At 41.6% G+C, this 7129-nt stretch overlaps 1 non-coding gene across 1 annotated transcript; it reads left to right on the forward strand.

Moving 5' to 3' along the window:
- The first annotated feature begins 5553 nt into the window (after window positions 1-5553).
- On the forward strand, window positions 5554-5677 carry LOC139007864 (small nucleolar RNA SNORA3/SNORA45 family). Its single transcript, XR_011471005.1, has one exon. It is a non-coding gene; the product is annotated as a small nucleolar RNA SNORA3/SNORA45 family (small nucleolar RNA).
- Window positions 5678-7129: the final 1452 nt, after the last annotated feature.

The raw sequence follows: 7129 nt of genomic DNA on the forward strand, positions 1-7129 counted from the left end.
AAAACTAAATCAAGATAGAATATCAATCCTTGAAAATGGAAAACAAAATATCAAGTATATCATGTTGATAGACTAACTACATAGAGAAGAATTAATTTGATAACTTAAAATACAGCAATTTGACTATACCATCCTACTGGAATACATTCTAAAGGGAAAACTAGAATTGCAAAAAGAATCTTAAATTCCATGCAGAGGTCCTATTGCTAATAACAACAGTATGAAACTGTTATGCGCATGTATATAATAAGATAAAGCAAATAAGAAATCTGTTAATGCTGTTTGAAACTACCACATATACACATAGAATAAGCTCAAGAAAATTAAGTAATTATGTTACTGAGTAAGAGTAAAAAGATATAAAATCAAAGAAGTTAGATAAAGAAAACTATAAATAACATTGTATTTGAATTGGAAATATGAGTATTAACTCATGAGGTATTTTCCTTTTTCGTAGAATACATATTTCTAGCTCTATCAAGGGAAAAGGCCTCAAAGCAATGACCAACCCAATGAGGACCCCTAGTGCCCAGATTGCAATCTCTAAATACCTTTTCTCATGAAAAAGAACCTGGGCTCCTTGGGGAATGGATGAGTTCCTGTGTGAGCAGGAATAAGATGGAATACCTACTCATACTAGGAAACAAGGGCGCTATTGAAGTCCACTGGGGTCACTTTGAAAGATCACAGGAACCAATGTGAAGAAGCTTGCAATGGTCAAAACTGAAACAGTTTGAAAGGGCTCCCAATAGCCAAATATAGAACATTATCAATAAGGATAATGATTGCAATAAAAACATATAACATTGATAAAGTCTGTAAGTTTATGATACTTAAAAAAAAAAAAAAACCCGTACTAACAGGTTTGGCTCAGTGGATAGAGCGTTGGCCTGCGGACTGAGGGTCCCAGGTTCAATTCCGGTCAAGGACATGTACCTTGGTTGCAGGCACATCCCCAGGAGGAAGTGTGTAGGAGGCAGCTGATTGATGTTTCTCTCTCATCGATGTTTCTAACTCTCTATCCCTCTCCCTTCCTCTCTGTAAAAAATCAATAAAATATATATATATTTTTTTTAAAACCTAAACTTTAGCGGATACAAAAGAACCGAATAATTTTTCTAAAAGCTGAAAATGCAAGGAAGTTAATACCACATAGCCAATCCTCATACAAGAATGGGAGTGAGTGATAAACATTCCTTTCTTCCCTTTCAAGCAGACAATTCTCACATGTACTCTACATTGCTTCCCAAAGAATCCCAAGAAGGATTAACCTCTAGCTCCCCACAGTGGGATCAACTCAGTGAGGTGTTTTCAGGTAATCTTTTCCTCCTTTTCTGCTTCATTCTTCCTTCTTTTATCTGAGACCACCAGAAACTAGAAAAGAAACCTAGAATAGACCTTTTCCTCCCAATCCTCAGAAGGAACCAACCCTGCCAACACCTTGATCTTGAACTTCTAGCCCCTAAATTTATTCCATATAATAAAGATATAATGTGCAAATTAACCCTCATGCCCTCACAAGATGGCTACCTACAACCAGGCCTGGGGGGGGGGGGGGCGCGAGCATGAGGGGCAACCAGGCCGGCAGGGGGGGCAGTTAGGGGCAATCAGGCTGGCAGGGGTGGCAGTTAGGGGCAATCAGGCAGGCAGGCAGGTGAGCAATTAGGAGCCAGCAGTCCAGGATTGTGAGAGGGATGTCCGACTGCCAAGGGGTCCTGGATTGGAGAGGGTGCAGGCTGGGCTGAGGAGACCCCCCCCCCCATGCACAAATTTCATGCACCGGGCCTCTATTAAGACAGTAAATTTCTGTTGCTTAAGCCACCCAGTTTGTGGTACTTTGTTACAGCAGCTCTAACGCACTAATTCAAAGAGGGAGGCAGAAAATCAATATACTAAATTTATTATTGGTCATTGTAGGGAATTAATAAGCATTATCTCAAGAAATACAGGTGAACTAGAGTGCTATAATTAACATAGTTATAAAGGAAACCACTTGTACAAAAACACAAATACTTTAGTGTTTACAGAAGAAACACACAAAAAACAAAGATGCTATAAATTGTGAAAACAGAAAATATAACTTAAAATTTTATGACCAAACATTAGTCTTGTAATTAATGTGAAATTATTAAACTCGCCTTTTAAAAGAAAAAGTTTTCAGATTAGATCACAAAGTGAAACTCTGCTCTGTATAAGGGCACATGTAATGGAGATTTTCTACTGAATATTGCTTTGACCATTTGAAAACGAATCTCTCATTGCTCAGTAGGAGCTGAGTCAAGAGGAGTATGCTACCCCTAAAGGTAACCCTGACCCTATATTACCTTTGTATGTCACAAATCAATTTGGAAACTTCTCTGATACTGATTATACAATTATGGATGGATCTCTGCAAATGAAAAGTGTGATTTCAGATATAGGGTACATTAAAGAACATATAGGCAGAGGTAGGATTCTTTGTCCATAGTTCAAATATGTGTGCCCCAAATTCAGAAAAAGTTAAAAATAAAATAAGGAAAAGGCATCAGGAAAATCCAACTGAAAAGAAAGCTGGGGCTATGATCTAAGATGTAAATGGAAACTAGATCCTTCTACCATTCTAGATGCAATTTTAATATAGACTCTGTCATCAAAAAGAAATAGCTGATGTTACAGTTGAGTTATGGACATAATAAAGTTCCTCTCTCTTGATTCCTCTTTTTCTCCAAAATTGCTGATCAGCCTCTAAGTTTCAAATATAAGCATATTTTGCATATTATTTCCTTCTCCCTTCTAAAAAATGTATTTGGTGTAGGACGGAACCCTAGATGCTAACACACACACACACACACACACACACACACACACACACACAACCTCTCCAGTAACCCTGCTCATGTTGCCACCCTTCCTACAGTCTGCCCCTCCCACACCATCCCACTTTTATTCATTCAGCAAATGCTTATTGAGAGCTTATGTTTCTGGCATGATTCTCTTTTTTTTAATATATTTGTTATTGATTTCAGAGAGGAAGGGAGAGGAAGAGAGATAGAAACAATGATGAGAGAGAATCATTGATCTGCTGCCTCTTGCATGCTCCCCACTGTGGATCAAGCCCCCAATTCGGGCTTGTCCCCTTGACTGGAATCGAACCTGGGACTCTTTAGTCTGCAGGCCGAGGCTTTATCCACTGAGTCAAACCAGCTAGGGCTGGCATGATTCTAAGTACTGGAGACAGATTACTAATCAAGGTCCCTCCTCTTATGATGTGTACATTCTAGAGGAAAAAGTCAGACAAGCCCAAGACTAGAGTCACATCTTTTTTTTTAAATTAAATCTTTATTGTTCAGATTATTACAGTTGTTCCTCTTTTTCCCCCCCATAGCTCCCCTCCACCTGTTTCCCACCCCACCCTCTGCCCTCACCCCCCCCCCCCACTGTCCTCATCCATAGGTGCACGATTTTTGTTCAGTCTCTTCCTGCATCCCCCACACCCCTTTCCCCCCAAGAATAGTCAGTCCATTCCCTTTCTATGTCCCTGATTCTATTATAATCACCAGTTTATTCTGTTCATCAGATTATTTATTCACTTGATTTTTAGATTTACTTGTTGATAGATGTGTGTTTGTTGGTCATAGTTTGTATCTTTACCATTTTCTTCTTCTTCCTCTTCTTAAAGGATACCTTTCAGCATTTCATATAATACTGGTTTGGTGGTGATGAACTCCTTTAGCTTTTTCTTATCTGTGAAGCTCTTTATCTGACCTTCAATTCTGAATGATAGCTTTGCTGGGTAAAGTAATCTTGGTTGTAGATTCTTGGTATTCATCACTTTGAATATTTCTTGCCACTCCCTTCTGGCCTGCAAAGTTTCTGTTGAGAAATCAGCTGACAGTCGTATGGGTACTCCCTTGTAGGTAACTGACTGTCTTTCTCTTGCTGCTTTTAAGATTCTCTCTTTGTCTTTTGCTCTTGGCATTTTAATTATGATGTGTCTTGGTGTGGTCCTCTTTGGATTCCTTTTGTTTGGGGTTCTCTGCGCTTCCTGGACTTGTAAGTCTATTTCTTTCACCAGGTAGGGGAAGTTTTCTGTCATTATTTCTTCAAATAGGTTTTCAATATCTTGCTCTCTCTCTTCTTCTGGCACCCCTATAATTTGGATGTTGGTACGCTTGAAGCTGTCCCAGTGGCTCCTTACACTATCTTCATATTTTTGGATTCTTTTTTCCTTTTGCTTTTCCAGTTGGGTGTTTTTTGCTTCTTCGTATTTCAAATCTTTGACTTGATTCTTGCGATCCTCTAGTCTGCTGTTGGGAGTCTGTATAATATTCTTTATTTCAGTCAGTGTATGCTTAATTTCTAGTTGGTCCTTTATCACGACCTTGAGGGTCTCATTAGATTTCTTGAGGGTCTCATTAAGTTTATCGGCGGTTTCTAGAAAATTCTTGAAAAACCTTAAAAGTGTGGTTTTGAACTCTATATCCAGTAGTTTGCTTTCCTCCATTTCTGTCCTTTGTGACCTGTTTCTTTGTCTCTGCATTTTTTTATGCTTCGCTGTGTCGATAGAGTGGCTTTCTGTACTAGGTGTCCTATAGGGCCCAGTGGCTCAGCCTCCCCAATTACCTGAGGTAGACACTCTTGGTGCACCCCCTTGTGGGCTTTGTGCACAGTCTTGTTGTAGTTAAGCCTTGATTGTTGTAGGTATCACTGGGAGGGATTGACCTCCAGGCCAATTGGCTGTGAGAATCAGTTGTGTCTGCAGTGGGATAACTTCTGTGCTGGAGACACCCCTCCGGGGCAAGACTTGCTTCAATGGGGCTTTGGTGTTCACTGAGTCTGCCCCCTGAGTGTGTCCTTCATGAATCCAAGGAGCTGCAATCTGGATGGTCCCACTCTGACCACCAGGCACACTGGCTCCTGGATCTCTAAGGAGGTACTAATCTAGCCTCTGCCTGAGGCTATCCAGCAGGAGCCAGCTGTGACACAATGCAAGTTGCCCTGGGGCCTTGGGCAAGCTGCAGTTTGTTAGGTAATTATCAGATTGCAAAGGGCCAGGCCTTTAATATGCAAAAGCCTCTGTGGCTTGGGCAGGGCGGGGTCCCAGGGGATCAACAGGGCGGAGCGAGCAGTTATGGCTGCTCTCAGTCTTGCCCTCAGAGGCCCTGCTTCTCAGTGTCCTGGCAATCGCTGCAAGCACCCCTGAGAGAAAGCTGCCCTCGAGTTCCGACCGATGCCAGACAGTCCAGTTTCTCCTGTATGAGTCTGGGTCCCCAGAGACTCGCCCGGAACTGGAGCTCAGAGCTTGAGACTCCCTCCCAATTGAAAAAGACAACCGTGTCCTCAGCTGCCAACCCTCTCCGCATGCGCCTCTGTACCTCTGTATTTTACTTACGTACCGCACCTCCTCTGAGTCTCGATATGCTTTTCTCTTTCCTTCTAGTTGTAGAATTTCCACTCAGCCAGCCTTCCTGTGGTTCTGGATGATGTCCATTCCGTCTTTTAGTTGTATTTTTGAAGTGGTTGTGCGAGGCAGCAATCTCCGGTGTTTACCTATGCCGCCATCTTGGTTTCTCTCTCTAGAGTCACATCTTGACAGCTATTGTCCTGGTGTGCTACAGTTCTTGGAGAGAATCTGCTGATCTTGATTCACTGGCATGGGCAGTAAGTGCCCCCAGTAGTGCCCAGATCAGAAACATAGGGGAAAAAAAAAAGTCAGACAAAAGGGAAAATCATCTCACGTATCAGGAAGGACACCTTCCCCCTAAAGTCTCTTTCTTCACAATCTTCCTCTTTTCTCAGAGGCTGACTTCGCTCTCTCTTTAACACTTTCTTCACCAGCCTCTCTTCCCATAGCCCCTGGTCTTGCATTCCTGCCCTTGTAAATTTTTAGTAGACTATTTAACATGCATACAACTTTGTTGATAGGGTCTGCTTTGCACATAGATATTACTGCCTCCATTACTTCACTCTCAGGCAAGGTGTACTCGGCTTCTGAGTGCTCTGCCCATCAAGCTTCATATTTTGAGTAGGTTCTTCTGCTGCAGATAACAGCCTCCACCTCTCACCCGGGATCCCTTGAACTAATCTCTCATCCTGGGTATCATTTCCAGGGAAACAACTACAAGCAGCTGCAGCAATTGCTCTGATTAACTGTGAAGTCCCCTAGTGCAGTGGTTCTCAACCTGTGGGTCGCGACCCCTTTGGGGGTCAAACAACCCTTTCACAGGGGTCACCTAAGACCATCAGAAAACACATATATAATTACATATTGTTTTTGTGATTAATCGCCATGCTTTAATTATGTTCAATTTGTAACAATGAAAATACATTCTGCATATCAGATATTTACATTACAATTCATAACAGTAGCAAAATTACAGTTATGAAGTAGCAACGAAAATAATTTTATGGTTGGGGTCACCACAACATGAGGAACTATATTAAAGGGTCGCGGCATTAGGGAGGTTGAGAACCACTGCCCTAGTGTCTTCTTTCCCATCCTCTTCAGCATTTGGGGATTTGGGAGTTTGGGTTCATACTTCCTGCCCCGCTGCCCTAAGTGCTTAGAGGAGCATTAAGAGCAACATGACTGGCCATATAATACCTGCCTTTGTACCCTGCCCTCACCATTATTGGCTGTCTTCTCTTAGCTGGATAATCAAGCCTCTCTATGCCACAATTTCCTAATTACAACGTTGGGGAAATAATAGTACCTTCCTTCCAAGGTTACTGTCAAGGTTAAATGAGATAAACCAAGCAGAGCACTTAGAATGCTTACTGGCTCATTTTATTCTTACTAGTAAAACCATTGCATAACAACACATACAATTTCATTTGTCCACAGTACACACACACTCAATGTTATTCAATCATAATACCTAATAAATTGCTAAAGAAAGTATTTCACAGCATATCAAAGTCTTTAGGTAAAGGAAAACATCTAGTAATCTGTGCTTTAAAATGATGTACCATCCAATGCTCTTGAAGCAGCTGGGTTCAGTTCTTGGTAGCAGAACCAACTTGACCTTAGAGGTGGAGAGAGTCTATCCCCTAACAGTGTACAGAGGGCTTTTAAGTTCCTGAACTCCTTTAATCCTCCCAACAGCACTGTGAGGTGACCTTATTACCCCAATATTGCAGATGTAGAAAA

Source organism: Myotis yumanensis, unplaced genomic scaffold (assembly GCF_028538775.1).
Source record: "Myotis yumanensis isolate MYYU_CA2020_CCGP unplaced genomic scaffold, mMyoYum1.0.hap1 SCAF_3, whole genome shotgun sequence".
Taxonomy (NCBI): Eukaryota; Metazoa; Chordata; class Mammalia; order Chiroptera; family Vespertilionidae; genus Myotis; species Myotis yumanensis.